The following is a 17073-nucleotide window of genomic DNA, read 5'->3' as shown; positions in this document are numbered from 1 at the left end:
GTGATTAAATGCTTGCATGCATAGAAGTTCCATTTTTCTCTGGAGGAGATCAGTCTCGTAGCTATTCTGTGAAAATGGAATGGATGGCCATTTTGCCTACTCTAATATACCAATAATTGAGTCCTCGTAGCTCTTAGTACCATTTTTAAAGTTACATAAGTCTGACAGAAAGGATGCATTGTTTTGTTTTCTTTCTTCAGAGCCCTGAAATACAAAAGTAATATACATGAAAAAGATAATTTAGTTTCTGAATCACTTTCTTTTCTGAATTTCAAAGGATGTTATGACTGAGAATGCCATCATTTTATCAAGAAGTAAATAACATTTGAAGAATATATTGTGAACATACTGCTAAATATTTATTTTTAAGCTATATGTAAGTGATGGAGTTGGTTATGACCAAAGGTCAAATCAGTCTCCTGATGTAACTTTAGAATTTCTGAATGTACGAATTTATGTCTGGAGTCAAATGTAAACCCTCCCTAGATCATTAGGACTTGAAGGTTATAACATTTGCCATTGGGAAGATAATTATTCTCTAGATATTCAGTAAAGTCTATGCCCTGTGACACTGATGATTCAGAAAGCAGGTATGCTGTCTATGAAGTATTGGCTTTGAACACAAACAGGGCACGTGTGTCATTTGTAAAATGTAACTTTTTGATGCTTAGGGTTCAGATTGATCTCTCATTTTTATAGGTATTTATTCCAGATATTCTTATTTTTTGAATATTTATGATAGTAAAATAATATTTTGTAATATATCTATAACTTTCTCTTTCCAACAATAAAGTTTCTGTTGAATAATTTAAAAATCCATAATTTGTAATTATATTTTAGTGGTATATAACATAAATACTGATTTCCATGGAAGTTTACCTCCTGCTTAAGCCAGTAGATATTTTGAAGATTTGTTATTCTTTCACTTCCAGTCAAATTATGGCTATTTAGATTACAATGCATTTAATCCATAAAATGATTTCTTTCTGAACTTCACATTCTTAGGTCTTTTATTCTACAATATACTTTTGCTTGCTAATTTACTTTCTCAAAATATATGTTTATGTCATAATGTAACTCATAAATCCTTAAAAACATGTTCTTTTTCAAAATAATCAAACACCAGTCATCTTTAATCAAAAGCAGGAGTGATCTGGATTAAATTTCTACTAATTATTGTGAAGAGTATTTGTCCTGCCCGAGAATTGATTTCTTCTGTCTGTCATATGATAACTAACTATATGAGGCTATTTTAGGAATGAACAGTTTGGAAAAAGAAATAAAAAATACTAGTCAAGATAGACTATCCAGAGCTAGCCCTGATGGCTTAGTGGTTAAAGTTCAACGCACCCCACCTTGGTGGCCTGGGTTCATTTCCTGGTCATGGAACCACACCAATAGTCTGTCAGTAGCCATGGTGTGGCAGTGGCTTACATAGAAGGACTCGAAGGACTTACCGCTGGAATATACAACTATGTACTGGGGCTTGGGGAGGAGGAAAAAAAATAAAAAGAGAAGATTGGCAACACATGTTAGCTCAGGGCAAATATTTCCCAGCAAAAAAAAAAACAAAAAAAAAAACAAGACTACCCATTAAAATTTATATAAAGCCCCTTAGAGAAAAAATAATTGCTAGATGCCCATTAATGATGTTGAATATATGCCTAATACATAAATTTATAAATGACAAACATTTAGAAATAGTTCTAATTTCTTAATTATATAGTTTCCTTATTTTTTAGCCCTCTGCTAACTACTTCTGTTCAAAGAAGTAATCTGCATGACACAGGGTGTGAATGCTAGGAGAATTTTGGTAAAGAAGTTTTTCTGTGAAGTCAATATCTTGTAGAATAAGAAGTAATTGTAAATATATTAGAAGTCAATTTTTGTTTTTAAGAAATATAAATTCTAACAAGATACTTTTCAAATGTAGTAGCAGTGCAAATCATATATTTAAATAAAATAATTTGCTTTACATTTTAGATGTGACAATCATAAACTAACTTTATTATAAAAGATACACCATAAGCTTATGAGAAATGAGGGACAGTGTGATATGGGTAATAGTTTACAGTCACTTCAATCAGATAGTCCTGCCTTCAAATAAAGTTCTGTCGTTTACACGTGAGGGGATGTTTCAGCAAGTTACTTCTCTGGTCCTCAGTTCATTCATCTGTAAATAATAATAGGCACTTCTGTAAGCTTACTGTGAGAATTATATGAGGAAGTATATATCATATAGTCCAGAAAACTACTGCTTGGCAGTTATAATAATATCGAATCAATAATTCTAACATTCATAATTTTTCAAGATATTTTAAGATTGTTTTGATAAAAGTCCAATTATTTTAAAAATTACTCTTATGAACACTTTCTAAAATATATTACCAACATGTTTTCTTAGTAAGCAGAATATATTGAAATGTTTAAAAATTTTCTTGACATAGAATTATTACCAAGAATATTATTGATTCCTCTTCTTTTTGCTTACAAGCAAGAGCATAATAAGAGAATTCTTAAAAAGAATAAATAATGCCCTTATTGTTTAAACTATAAGCAGTAGCTTTCTTGACTATATGATAGAGAGTCTGGTCTTAAGGCTTCAGCTAACATCACCAGTGCGTATTTAAAAGCATGGACATTCACTTATTTGATACACATCTGTTAGATTTCTGCTGTCTGATGGAGAAACAAAGGGCAGTAAGCTTTGTAATCAGGTCTTCCCTTGATGTTCAGATATGTTCTTTCACTCTCTTATTCAAGACTATTAGGAAAACCCAAAATAAATTCAAATGCATAGCTTTTAAAGCCATTGGAAAAATTATAGCCTATAACATAAACATGTGTTAATTAAATGAATAATTATAATAACCATTCATGCTTTTACATATTGCTGTTTACTTAACTAATCTTAGATATATTATCTTAAACCTAGAAACAAAATGTCTTTAGACCAGACCAGATGAAAATAAATTATCAAGTATATTTGGAATGTGCTTTTGAGTTATTGTTTCTCTGTCTCTCTCTGTCTCTTTGTCTCTCTCTGTTTTAAGTATTAGAGGTAGCATCATTTTGTGGTTAAAAGTATGGGCACTGTGAAAAGAAACATCTTTTAATTCAGATTGTAATACACTACCTATATAGCCTTGGACGAGTTGCAAGTTATTTAATTGTGTAAGCTTGGGTATATTCATACCTTGAATAATAATAATAATAGGACCTACTTCATGGGGAGGTTATAAGAATTACATAAAATATTACATGTAAAGAACACATAATTCAGTATATTTGCATTTCTGTATCACCTGCATGGAACTCTTGTAGATACTCAAGTCACTTCCCCACAGAGAATGTTCCTAACCCCATTTTAAATAGCATCCTCCAGTCTTCCACTTCCCTTCATTACATCTCAAATAAACTGGCCACACATTAGGAGAAAAGGTCAATGAATCTGACAGTTTTCCTAACCAATTTTCCTTACAACATTGTTCCTACTGACATAGTTCTCAAGATAAATGTTATTAAGCAGGAACCTCCTTTTCAAAACTTAGAAAATGTTGAATGCATATGTCAATGAAAGCCTGAATTCTTGGGAGACAGAAACTTCAGTAGTTAATTTGGTATAGTTAAGCATGCAGTAGTCTTCTAATCTTTGTCAAAAATATTTTTAATTAAAGCAATTGTCATGCAGCCGTAATGTTGTCATTTATCAGCATAATGGATTTAAACTGAAGGCCACTCTTACTGTGAGAATGAACTGATTAACTGGAGGGTCTGCATTGTAATAATTAGGCAGAAAAGTGCAGTGGTGCAAATCAGTATCTTGGTGCTGAGACTCTCCTTGGGGAATCTAAACCGTAACAAAGCTGTCAAGCTGCTGGGAGGTGGGGCTGTCCCTGATGTGTGTTGCTAATTTATTCTCTGATACTTTTAACATATCTTGAGTACATCAGAAATGAAGAAAAGACATTTCACTTAATAAACTGTATTGAGCTTTAATTGGTAAACTCATACGACTTTTTTTGAGGGATGGGAGGAGTATCAGAATTATTGTAATGTTATCTTTTTTTGACAGTCGTTAGCAAATAGGCATCACTTGCTATTTAGTTTTATAATTTGTATGCAAGTAATTCTATTTCAAAGTTTTGCATTTTTAAGGGAAGACAATATAAAGAATACATGACCTTTATTTGACTAATGGAATTATGGTTATTCTTATGGCCACCTATACTGCATGTTTTAGAAGTACGTTATGTAGAAAACAACTAGCTGTCACTCATAGGTTTTTAGGTTGTCAAGTTTAATGACTTACTAAGATTTTCAAAACTCTCTTTCCAACATTATATTTTAAGTTTTAAGAAAAAACAGGATGACTTGTCTTTGTTCCATGAACTCTGGAAAGTCAGCAGAGGGTGATGCAAATGACTGGGGGCTGGAATTATCTGTCCACGGTCCAGTACAGTAGCCACTATTTACATTTAAATTTACATCAATTAAAATTAAATCTAATTAATAATTCAGTTCTTCAGTCACACTAGCCATATTTTAAATGCTCAATAGCCACATGTGGCTAGTGGCTACTCCATCGGATAATGTGTATATCGAACAATTTCCATCATCACAGAATGTTCTCTAGGACAGTACTAATCCACAGGTATCTTCACTCATATGTCTAATACTTGGCCTGAGATGACTCAAAGGTTGGGAACAACTGAGATTGTTGACTAAAGTGCAAGATGCAGCATTTCCATTTGGGGTTCTCAGAGCATGGCAGCAGAGTTCTGAGAGAGAGGCTTTTCAAGTGAACACATTTGAACTAGGCTGAAGCTCCATGGCCATTTAGGACTTAACTTTAAAAGTCACATGGGTCATCACATCTTAACTGGGCAAATAACAAGCCCAACCAGACTCAGGTTTAGGGATATAGACCCTACCTCTAAGTGAGAGGAATGTTGAAGATTCTGAGGCCATGATATAGAACCACTGAGACTAAAACTTTGTTTCACAAATGGTGCTTTGGAAAACCAGGTATTCATAGATATGATGGAAAAGGGCTTAGTGACCTAATAAAGAAGACTTCATTTAAACAAAAGTTAAGGATTTTTATGGTTGTTAGTGTGCTAATGTTGAAGGTCAATTTCCAAGGAGGCATTGTATGCCATATTTACCAACTGTATTTTATCAAGGCAGATTTTTTAAAATTTATTATTATTTTTTTAATTGCAGTAACATTGGATTATAACAATATATAGCTTTCAGATGTACATCATAATATAGTTTGAATTCTGTGTAGATTACATCATGTTCACCACCCAAAAGCTAATTATAGTCCATCCCCTCACATGTGAGCCCAATCACCTCTTTTGCCCTCCCCCTTTCCCCTTCCCCTATGGTAACTACCGATCCAATCTCCATTGCTATGTGTTTGGTTGTTGTCGTTTTTAGAGATCATATGGTATTTGACTTTCTCCCTCTGACTTATTTCACTCAGCATAATACCCTCAAGGACCATCCATGTTGTCACAAATGACTGGATTTCATCATTTCTTATGGCTGAGCAGTATTCCATTGTGTATAAATACCACATCTTCTTTATCCATGCGTCCCTTGATGGGCACCTAGGTTGCTTCCAAGTCAACAACAAGAAAACTAACAACCCAATTAAAAAATGGGCAAAAGATCTGAACAGACATTTCTTCAAAGAAGATATACGGATGGCCAAGAGGCATATGAAAAGGTGCTCAACATCATTAGGTATCAGGGAAATGCAAATCAAAACTACAGTGAGGTATCACCTCACTCTGGTCAGAATGGCTGTAATTAACAGGACAGGAAACAACAAGCATTGGAGAAGGTGTGGAGAGAAGGGAACCTTCCTACACTGCTGGTGGGAGTGCAAACTGGTGCAGCCACTATGGAAACCAGTATGGAGTATCCTCAGAAAATTAATAGATCTACCATACGATCCAGCTATCCCACTGCTGGGTATTTATCCAGAGAACTTGAAAACGCAAAGGCATAGATACCTGCACCCTTATGTTAACTGCAGCATTGTATACAATAGCCAAGACTTGGAAGCAACCTAGGTGCCCATCAAGTGATGAATGGATCAAGGCATATTTTATTAAATTGATACCTATTCACATCTGGTGATGTTAAAGTTCCATAGAAGGAAAATTTGGAAAGTGCTGGACTGAGTTTTCTTCAATTTTTAAAATCCTGTGATTCAATTATATTGCCCTTGTTTCCTGAAAAAGCCTGTCTTTCCATAAACTTTTGTGTTATTTGAATTCTACTTAATTTAACTGGGTAGAGGAGTGAATTTCTTCTTCTCTTAAAAACGTTATTTTTGCCAAAAGTAAGATTTATTTTATTCACTTTTCTGAGATTTAATATGGAATTAGAGGTAACTGTAGAGAGTTATTACATGTTTTAAAATAATGTGTTTATTAGCAAAATCAAACTGTAGGTAGTTAAAATGACTATTAATGGTAATATGGGAATAGTATTCAATATAAAGCTATGTACCCGGGAGGGCTTAAGGAAGAACACAGTCAATGGAATTTTGGACCTAAAGCTATGGGTAGATAGAAATTTCATGAAGACATTGTACAAACAGTTTGCCTTTAGTGCAAGGGAATGTAGGTAACTATCATCAATGCCATTTCTATTTGCACAACCAAAAGAAATAATTTGTTCCAAATTGTGTAAATAATTGACTAATGATGTATTTTTCACTGTCTCAAAAGTGATTGTTCAATTGGTTTTTAAACTTTAAAACTGAAGATCATTTGTTATGCATTTATGTAATTATTAGCATTAATGTGATTATAACAGAAGTCAAGTTTGCTGTTGATAGTATTGGAGCCATATGTAAGATCCCTTTCACGTAATTAGAAACATGCCTATAGCTTATATATCTATGGTGTTCAGAGGTAAGGGTGACATGTAATAAATCATGTATTAGATATAAGCAGAGAACTTTCAAAATAGTTTAATTTACTTAAATATAAATTTTCAGTTGGTATTTTCTTTCCATGGAATCAATAGATATAATACAGAATAAGATTGCTTAAATTAATTTTAATTTAAAAAGAAAGTATTTTGAAATGCCAAGATTACCTTGGTACTATAAAGTAAATAACTCAGTGTATATAACATTATTGTTGTATATGAAGAATTAATGTAAAACCTTGTATAATATGGCAACTATAATAAATATCAATTTTAACTAACACTTTAAGAACATAGAAAAATGTTAAAACCATGCCCATACTTGTTAACTGTCTATGGCAAGAAGTCCAAGCTGGGCCTCCTCTATTTGTCTGGAGATGATTTTTTGTAAGGATTTCATGGCCCTGGCAACAGCTGTTGTTCATTCAATAAAAAGTTGTCAAATACCTACTGAAAAACACAGTTCTGAGTGCCATCCTCAAAGACATCACGATGTAAGCAAACAGGTACTTGGGCAATTTCAATCCAGCATGATGAATGCTGTGTTAGAGGTAAGCTGGGGCGCTATGTGAGCCTGAGAAAGGAGGGCCTCATGGGTGGAGAAGATGAGGTTTCACTGAAGAGAGTGTGCCATGCCCAGTCCTGATGTTTGTTCTTATGTGCATTTGGGAATTTAGATGATCGTTATAATTGGTTTCTCTCTCTGTGATGACAGGGACAGTTTCTTGATGTGGTAGATTTGTGGAAGTTTATGGAACTCCAAGTTACTTTGTAATTATGTTTTATAAGGAAATAATTGTCTCTTTGAAAATAAACATTAATAATATAAGATAAAAACATATTTTAAAGAATTTTTCCCTAAACAAAGTATGCCATTATATGAGCAATATTTTCTTCTGAATTGACCACATTTATTGGTGTTTAGCATATTTCATTTTCAGTATTCCCTTTCCCCCTGTAATATAATAGAGCTGGATGCTTCCTCATAGGAAGGTGATTTAATAGTTGATACTAACCAGAGATGTGATTATAAGTAGAAGTATTGCTTTTGTGAATTATGTGCATTAGTGTCTTCAAAATACCTAGTATGAAACAGTCTGTTAAGGCTTTTTATAAACTACATAATTTATCACTGTGTCAGATCCATGTGTATTTTTTGGTTGGAAAGAACAAAAACAAAAACAACAACAAAAATGATTTTCTACGCATATGGAAAGACTGAGTCAGTTTTGCAAACATTTTACAAAAATCAACAGGACTAAAATATATCTGGCTCCACAAATACTGAATTTATCTTCATTCCTTCTTGTGAATTGCACCTTGCTTCCACAGTATGCCCACCCTGTCTTCTGCTCCCCCATGAAATTACCAGAAAATAATATGAACATTTGACTGCAATTAATAGCTTTAGAATTTTTATATGTCATTGACTTCTTCAACAGTGTAATCAGAGAGATGCAAGATTATTCCTCCTCACCAGATTTCTTCTTGTTCCCATGCCTTTGCTTATGCCTATTCACTTCAAATGCCCTCCCACCCTTCCATCTAGCCAGCACTTCATTACCTTCTGATTGCTTTCCTCCTTACCTCAGTTGGCTTGTTTGACACAGTCTTCTCTGAGTGTTAGGGTACTTAGTCCCTGCCATCTACCTGACACATAGTTTCTCTTTTAAAGATTCTTTCTTTTGTGCTTTTTATGGCAACTTTGTAAGTCTTATTCACATTAAAATGTTGTAAGTTTCAGGAAGTGGAGGTCTTTTATATTTCTTTTTATCTAGCTCATGGCCAGTTCTGTTTGTTCATCTTATATTCATTAAGTTTTGTTGTATGAATGGAAGGATTTTAAATTCTTATTTGATCTTTCCTAATTTCATATTTGTCACCTTCCACACAGTGTCCACGTGGATACTGACTATTTTGATTATCACCTCCTTATTTTTTTTCCCACCTCCTTAGATAGAAAAGTTTATAAACAATTAATTGCTCAGGATGTAAGTGATAATTAAGGGTGAATGTTAAGTAGTGATCTGGATTATAAGAATTTCTTTGGAAAGAGAACATTTGTGCTTTTAGAGACTAATCTCGGCTTTGATTGCTGTTGGGTTTTTCATAAATTTGGTGTCCAGCTGCACACCACCAAGCTTGGCTTCTTGAGATAATTTCCAGCCAAATTTTTTAATTTGGTCCTGTCCATTTCAGGCACCTAACCTATGAGCCATCTGCCACCATGGATATAAGAATTACTGAGAAAAATTATTTCAAAGCACAACACGATAGAAAGGCGAATATGCCTTTTGCAGAAATGTTTGGGCAAAAAATGATTATTAATAAAATTAAAAAATAGTTTTTGCAAAAAAAAGGACTCTCTTTATAGCCATGCTGCAAAAGTCCAACATGAGCTTATTGTTTGTAGTATACGATTTTTTCAGAAAATTGTCTATTCTAAACATTAGCTTGAAGTTTCATTATAATCTGAATTTCATTACATACAAGATAAAATAAAATCACTTTCATTAAAAAAAAGTACTTAGGACACTAAAGAAATTCTGTTTGCGTGGGCTATGTCTATCTGTATTTACCATATTAGAAATTAAAATTGATAAATTTAAAAATACTTATCAATTTATTTATAAATAGAAAACAAACCCATTATGTGTTAATATAAATAACATTATAAAATACACATATGTGTATCTTTAAGTGAGTTAAGTGACTTTGTCTTATATTTTTCCTATGCATCTTTAATGTTTTCCTTAATAGAAGACAGCTAGGTTATCATTCTGATTCTGCACTCAGTCTGTGACAATATGATATTTGGTTGAGAACAGAAAGAAAATCTAGCTTACCAAATGTAAAGTTGAAAGAGGATGAGAGTGTTAATAGCCTTTTCAGAAAATTGTAATGTTCTTCTTTTATATTACACCAAAACTTGACAAGTGGTGTTTTAAAAATAGTTAATTGTAATGTGGAATCTCAAACCATATCAGTGAACATTTTGTGCTCTGTTACATTAAAATCCATTGGTTTATCCTGCACTTTGAATACGTCTTTAACCGTACTTGAATTTGTAAGCTCAGGCATTGGTCAACTAGAAAAATATTTGTTCACTGAGTTATGTACTTATTCCACAATTACATTAAACAATATTAGAAAAAGAATCACATTTGTTAATGTCACCACCAATATCATCTAAAAAGTGCTATGTGAATTGGAAAGCTCTCAAGCTCATGGTGGCAGAATCAAGACGTTAGAAATTGTAATTTTTGCTGGTTTGCAACGTTGCAGCAAAAACTGTCATGAAGGACAGCGCGTTATTTCCAAGTGAATATCTGCCAAAAACCTGACTCTGTATAACTGACTTTGTCCATCACTTATTCCTTTAAGTAGAAATGGTGTTACATGAAAAATATGACTAATTCAGCTTGTATCTCAAATAATCACCCAAGTGCTTTTTTCGAGACAACCACTGTGATTTGAAATGCAGCACAAGCACGTTATGGGCATATTCCATTTCATCCTCTAGAATATTAAAAATGTGTTTACTCAAGGTTTTCGTTTCTTTTCAGCCCAGTGGCACACACTGTGTCACTGAGCTGATTATTGCTAAAGTTCCAGGTGTTTTACCCACTGCTACTTTTGCTACATCGTTGCAAATGTCAAGATAATAAAAAAAAGCAAACAATGTCTCATAATTTTTATGAAAATTGTTTCTGCTTACGGAATAAATGAGACTTAGGGACTCCCAGGTGTCTGTGGACCACAGTTTGAGAGCTGCTACACTAAAGAATAAAAAGGAAAGTTTCCTGTTACTGTAAGTTTAGGAATGTTTTCTAAAGTCTAGTTCATTTCTCCATGTTCTTTCTAAACTTGATTATATAAGAGTGAATAATGGACCTAAAAGATCAAATGCACTTTAGTAAGTATTATGTTTCTGGGGTTTGACAGTACAAGGAAATGTCCTGAAATTATAATTGTAATAATTATAGCTACCATTTACTGAATACTTAGTGTGTGTCTGACACATAGATCTAGGTGCTATAAAGTACATTGATTCCTTACAATTATCTATGAAGTTAGTACTACCATTATCCTTTTTTTTTACAGATAAGAGAACTAAGGCAGAGAGATTAAGAATTTTGCCTTTAACTCCAGAGTCCATGATTTCAATATTTACTTAGAAAATTAATAGAAAAAAAGAAGAGGAGCTAAATAAGAAGAAAAAGATTTCTAAATCTCCCTTAGTATTGAAGAAGTGTATCTCCACAAACCTGCCTGTGAATAGAAGTGCCCAGTTACTCCAAAGTGACTACATCTATTTTTCACTGGATTGGGTCTTCGCAAGATAAATGCAAAGATAAACTGTTCAAAACCTTTAGAGATGACTGTGAATAATTGTGTTGTAGGGAGGAGGAGACAAGCAACTTACACTGTTTTTTGGTTTTTGCTGGTGGATATTTTTAACTTATGAATCACTCATTGTTTTTAAAATTCTGGCGATGTACTTATCAAAGTAAGACAGAACTTGACTGCTTAATTTTGCATTTTGTTATCATACATATCAAATTATTTTCCAGTGGCATTGAATATAAAATAGCCAGCGCTTTGTTAGAATCCGTAAACAATTAAAATAGCCTAACTAAAGAAACCCTTTAAATCATTGTATGATTATCAAAAGAAAATAGTGATGCATTTTTATTTGAAATAAAGTTGCCTCAGGAGGCTGGTATAGACTATAATGAAAATGTTTTCTCCTTACTGAATTAAGCCATGTTTTTATAGGTGATGCTCTTTAACTAATTATAGTTTCCTTTATTGAAATATTCTTATCATTTACAAAAAACCAATTCTTTTCTTTCTAAAGAAGCCTTATTAGAAATTCTATTCTAGATATTCAAGTCCTTCTACACAACAATTATATGGGAAGAAAAAATATCTGCAGATTTCTGTGGAGAGCTGAAAATACATAGCTATAGTTCATTTTTTTTTAATATTGGCACCTGAGCTAACAACTGTTGCCAATCTTCTTTATTTTTTTTAGTTCATTATTTTGAGTGAATAAATCTAATATAAAATGAAACAAAATCTCATTTCTATTCAGAGAGTTGATAACAAAATCTTATCACTGTGTAACAAACATGTTGACATAAAAGTAGCGGTATACTTGCTCTGGTTTATCTGTACTTAGACAGTTCAAATTACATAAACTAATATTTGAAATTTATGTCAGTGTTTCATAGTTTAAAAAATATCTAGCTAGCTAGGTAGCTATCTCCTTTCCATTCTGTTACTGCTAGAAACTACGTTATTTAATGTAGTATATATGCCCAGGTAACACATAAGGTCTCTATTTTACAGATGAAGAACACAGGTGTCCACTTTTTCCCATATCATGCAGAATTATTCTTAGAATCATGTGGAATGATCTCCAGTTACTGATACTTCCCTGTCGTTTGGCTGTATTACTGAATCTTCACATTGGATTCAACAGTATCATTAACAGAATGATCGAAATGTATTTTTATAAGGAGGACTGTTTGCTCAGTTTGCTCTCTTAAATACATTAAATCAGTAGAATAAAGATTTGTCTAAAACATATGCACATGCAAATTATTGATTAAAAACTATGTAGCTGTATTTTCCAATGAATGAGATGTTATTTAATCCCAGGGATTTTAATTGATAATCTTTCAATAAATATTTTTCAAGAAATAACTAAAACCGGGCACTGAGCAGGATGGAATATCTAATCTATTATATCTCAACATTTTCCTAACAACCAACTTTCCTGAACAAAGTATAAGATTAATATTTTGTTGAACTTGGACTCTACATATTTGTAATATTTGTAAAATGCTTGTAAAATTACTGTACACTATCAATTTAATATAAATTAATTCTTAATAGGAATAATTTATCAATAATTTGGTTTTATGAAAATGTGTTTACTATTTCTGATTGTTTTATCCACAAAGGCTCTTCTAAATCTTACCTCACTGGCTTCCCTAATTTTTTTCATTTTTTCTGTCTCAAAAAATGACTTCAATTTTTATTTTAATTAGATGATCAAAGATCTCCCTGTGAGAGCATATCCAGTGCCCCAACCTCTTTCCTGTGTGTTCTAGCTCTGTCCTAGCCACTTTCTTCTGTTTTCTGGGATTGTGCTCTGTGAGTCTATACTTCATTCCATTTCTTTTGTTATCTAGTATTTGCTGCTTGAAACCATCAGTTTTCTTATTTACTTTACTATAACATGCTCAAGGAGTCCATATGTTGGCTTTTAGTTTTATTGAACTCAGTTTTGCCTTTCCCTCTTCTCAAACTTACAGTCTCCTCTCTGTCACAGCTAGTTATATCAGGAGATTATTTTCCATCCATTGCCTTCTTCATATTTGGGTTCTAAACATCTTCTAATAGCAAATGTCCATGGACCAGACACTTACTAGGAACAACTAATTCTTCCTACCCTAATATATGTCTCTAATATCTACACTTTTGAAAACTAACTCTTCTTTTTAAAAAATATCTCCATATGTCCTTTGTTAGTCTTTATGATACATTTTTCAGGGTCTCCTATTTTTCATCTCATGCCAATCTTCTTTGGTTTTTTTGTTATCATTGTCATTTATTTTTTGGTTTTGGTGGATATTGTTCTGTTCCCTCCCTATTATAAAGCTAGATCTGTCCCCAGGTCCTATCCTTAGCCTTCTTTTGGCCTCTCAGCAATTTTAGCCACTTAAAGTTCACTTTTATAAAGAAGTTCAGCAAATCTCCATTTCTAGCCATAATTTTTCTGGGATACAAATGCTCAATTCCAAGTCGGTGGTGTCCTATCATCTTAAATGTGAGTGCCCAAAGCAGCCATTGCTACATCCTTGTTCAATCCCACATTATTTTCTCCTATATGTTATATGACATATCTTCCCTTTCTGGCTCATAGGCACAGTATAAGAGTTATTTAAAGAAATGGATAAAGTTATAAGAAGCATCATGTGTATAAGGAAAGATGATATTTGGGGCTTTAATCATGCTGGCAATGCTATCAGGTTAGATGTCCAGAGATGATTAAAAATAATGTTTAACATTTGCTATTAGTCAGAAAGAGGTCTTGAATTCTTTATGAAAATATTTAATTGCTTACTAATGACAAGGATTTATACTAAAGCTAATATAAAACATTCTTAAAATTTCTTGTGAGAAAATGAATGCTGGTGCAAATTTTGTATAACCCCTAGTAGTGGTATGTACAGCCTTAACACTGGCATAGCATTTAAATACTTTCTCTAATGAATTTCATAGACACATTCATTCAGAAAGATATACAGTTATATACTTTTTGAATTCTTTATCTTGGTTTATACCTCCTGGTTAAAATAAAAAGGGAACTATTCGTATGTTATTTTTGTTAATAGTTGCTATGATTGTTATTTATATGTTGTTTTTAAAAGCATTTAGTGTCTTAAAAATCTTTTTGTTATTTTTCCCATATAGTTTCCATTTTTGGAATAATGAACATAAATACAGTGTACATTAGTGTAAATATATTGTGGGTTTTATGGTTTTACTTTTTAGCTATTAATTTTCAACTTTACATTACATTTACATTATAGCTCATTACATTATTATAACTCTTTACATTATAACTTCCATGTCCCTTTTCACACCTGATCCAAGATATACCTCCTTAAGTACTTTGAAATGGGTGAAGATACTGCACATAATCAGGAAAGAGGGCTGAGATGACATAGCCTGAGCTCTTCAAGCAATTAAAAGAGAGAGAAACTCAAAAGCAATTTCTTTTAAGTTCTTTATTTAAGTTCTTTACACTGACAACAAAATAAAGATGTCACTTTAAAACATTAGCTGTAGTATTATTCCTTCATGAGTGAAAATGAAAATGATGTTTGATGTCATAAAATGTAACAGGACTGGTTTCCCCTCTTCTCTTTTAATGATTGTCTCGACTACGAGCACCCAGCCTCTTTGGTCTCTAATTGATTCCTCATCCGCATCTACTAAAAAAATCAACCTGTAGAGTGAGAACAAGGGAAAATGTCAAGGTTGGTTCATTGGAAGATTTTGTCATTAAAAATGGTCAAGATTATAAATGTAGAAAGATAACAAGTCATGTAAGTAGCGGCATCAAATTGTGAGGCACTTTCAAACCCCATACAACTAGTATCACTGGGACCTGTGCACAGTGAACTGTAGGAAACTGGGATTTCTTGAGTATTTAGTGTTGTGATTGGTTCAGGTAGTTTCATAAATGTTGCGGTTATTTGTGTTTTCTTCTTATAGTATGCCACATTTTTCAGAAATAGGTTTGTGCCAAGACTCAAATATAATCATCTGGTAATAATGTGTATTTGATGCTTTTTAAAAATAGCATTTCCCATACTCACTCACAGACTTGCCTGACCTTCCTCCTCCACGAAATTAATCATGCCATCTGTGCTCACATTGTGTTTAATCATACTTCTAGTATAACATTTATCACATCACATTATATTAGAGTTAGTTGTATATCTCTTTGTCTTTTCCATCAAACCATGTGCCCATGAGAGTAGAGATATTTTATTCATTGCTGTATCCCCGGCATCTGGCATCATGTCTAAAACACACTAAATATTCAATAGGAAGTATCTGCATTGTTTTGAAAAACAATCAAGTAAATTAATGGAAGTATTTTTTAATTAACAAAAATCCCCTGTTACGTTTCAATCCTGACTATGAAGAAGCTTAAATAGTTAAAAATGCAGCAAAGGATTGTAAATGTAAAAAATATTAGAAGACTAACAAGGTTCAAATTCTAATTCCAGTTTAATAGAAATATAGCTAGGCTCGAATATGCAGTTTTAGCATTTGCCTGGTTCAGTGTTATCTTCAAGGTGATCTCTAAATAGATGAAGGCCAGGGAGGCAGTTCCTCACTCTTCTAGCTCTTTGAGTCTTGCTATGAGTGTCAACCCAGTATGGTTTTCCCAAACCTGGAAATTCAAGTAGGTAGTGACCCTAGAGTGAGGAGACATTCTGATGTCAGTGTGTGGCTTGAATGAGAATGGAGAAGCAATAGAAAGTCAAAGAACCGGGTCACTGCAAGTTGAGCTTTGCTAATTTAATTCAAAATCACTTTAAAATTACATATTAGCAATGCAATTTGGGGAGTTTTTTCCCAAAGAAAATTATGTTTTTGTTTTCTTCTTAATTGTGACCTTGTGACGGGAAAATCCTACATTCTCAGTATAATAGAGTTTTCATACTCCAAGTACTTAGCTTTGACTATCAACAATGCAGTTTCATATTTATTCTTTGTTTTATATTGTATTCCACGAGGGCATATAATTTTATTTTTAAGCATTGTTAAATGTCCCTACAGATCTGACAACGTGATTTAAATTTGCCATGACAAGTTGTAGAAGGGAGGCTGGAAATATTTTTAGTGTTTCTCACAAATCAGAATTAGGGGCTATAACCTATTAACATATTTAATTACATAGCATTTTATTCTAATTTTGAAATTAAACATGAGTCTTAATTATTCTGTATAATGACTTTGAAGTAGAAGTGAGAATCAGTGTGTGTATATATATATATATATTTATATATATAAATCATATAGCTCCTTGACACTGCATTGATTATTTTTATACAGAGCTTTTGTTTTTGTCCTTGTAACCCAAACTAGAACAATACTGGAAAGAAGTCAGCGGGTAATTAGTTTGTATATATGAAAAACAGATTGCATTGTTTCCCATGCTGTGAACTGTGAGTGATCCACAGTGCTGAAAAAGATAGCAAGCATCAGCAGTTTTTCTCCGTTAAATCTCAACATTCTTGACTTTTCACACATCACTGCTGGGGGAACTGAAAAACGCAGAGGTTCTACACATAGGATGACTATTGACTCAAATGGCTGGATCGGTTGGCATTTATTGGCTTATGGCTTGCCTCTCTAAAGATTATTTTATTCTTAAAATCAGTTTTGGCTTTGTTTGGAGCTTGCATGCTGGAGAGAAAAAAGGGAAACTGGTGAGGAATGGTGGAAATGATGAATTTTTTTTCTCGTTAAATGGGGAGTTTAGAAGACCTAAAGACCTTTATAAGGAAGCTAGTGGATGGTATT

The 17073-nt window shown here is 32.9% G+C and overlaps 1 protein-coding gene and 1 long non-coding RNA gene across 3 annotated transcripts in view; one reads left to right on the top strand and one right to left on the bottom strand.

The window, feature by feature from the left end:
* NEGR1 (neuronal growth regulator 1) overlaps positions 1–17073 on the top strand; it is an 824026-nt gene that overhangs the window by 53825 nt on the left and 753128 nt on the right. The window lies entirely within an intron of this gene.
* Positions 14741–17073, bottom strand: part of LOC123277612 (uncharacterized) — a 31674-nt gene continuing 29341 nt past the window's right edge. The window contains exon 4 of the long non-coding RNA XR_011494813.1: positions 14741–14980. This is a non-coding gene — a long non-coding RNA (uncharacterized lncRNA). The remainder of the gene's footprint in view (positions 14981–17073) is intronic.

The sequence above is a fragment of the Equus asinus genome, chromosome 16 (assembly GCF_041296235.1).
Source record: "Equus asinus isolate D_3611 breed Donkey chromosome 16, EquAss-T2T_v2, whole genome shotgun sequence".
In the NCBI taxonomy this organism is placed as follows: domain Eukaryota; kingdom Metazoa; phylum Chordata; class Mammalia; order Perissodactyla; family Equidae; genus Equus; species Equus asinus.
Note: the sequence above shows the minus strand (reverse complement) of the source record. Positions and strands in the feature narration are given on the sequence as shown.